This window comes from Oncorhynchus keta, chromosome 14 (genome assembly GCF_023373465.1).
Source record: "Oncorhynchus keta strain PuntledgeMale-10-30-2019 chromosome 14, Oket_V2, whole genome shotgun sequence".
Classification (NCBI taxonomy): domain Eukaryota; kingdom Metazoa; phylum Chordata; class Actinopteri; order Salmoniformes; family Salmonidae; genus Oncorhynchus; species Oncorhynchus keta.
Window position 1 is genome coordinate 71,928,448 of NC_068434.1, and position 633 is coordinate 71,929,080.

Consider the following 633-nt stretch of genomic DNA (forward strand, 5'->3'; position numbering starts at 1 on the left):
CCATTCACCCTGAGCTTGACTCATCCTGAATCCTCATCGATGAGGGGCGGATGGGGGAGTTGGAGCCAGGTTGGGAGAGAGACAGAGAGAGAGAGAGAGAGATGGGAGAGAGAGAGACACAGAGGAGAGAGAGAGAGAGAGAGAGAGAGAGAGAGAGAGATGGGAGAGAGAGAGGGAGAGAGAGAGAGATGGGGAGAGAGAGAGAGATGGGAGAGAGAGAGAGAGATGGGAGAGAGAGAGAGAGAGAGAGAGAGAGAGAGAGAGAGAGAGAGAGAGAGAGAGAGAGAGAGAGAGAGAGAGAGGGGAGAGAGAGAGAGAGAGAGAGAGAGAGAGAGAGAGAGAGAGAGAGAGAGAGAGAGAGAGAGAGAGAGAGAGAGAGAGAGAGAGAGAGAGAGAGAGAGAGATGGGAGAGAGAGAGAGATGGGAGAGAGAGAGGGATAGAGAGAGAGAGGGATGGGAGAGAGAGAGAGAGAGAGAGAGAGAGAGAGAGAGAGAGAGAGAGAGAGAGAGAGAGAGATGGGAGACAGACAGAGAGAGAGAGAGAGAGACACAGAGGGAGAGAGAGAGAGAGATGGGAGAGAGAGAGAGAATCCTCATCGATGAGGGGCGGATGGGGGAGTTGGAGCCAGGTTG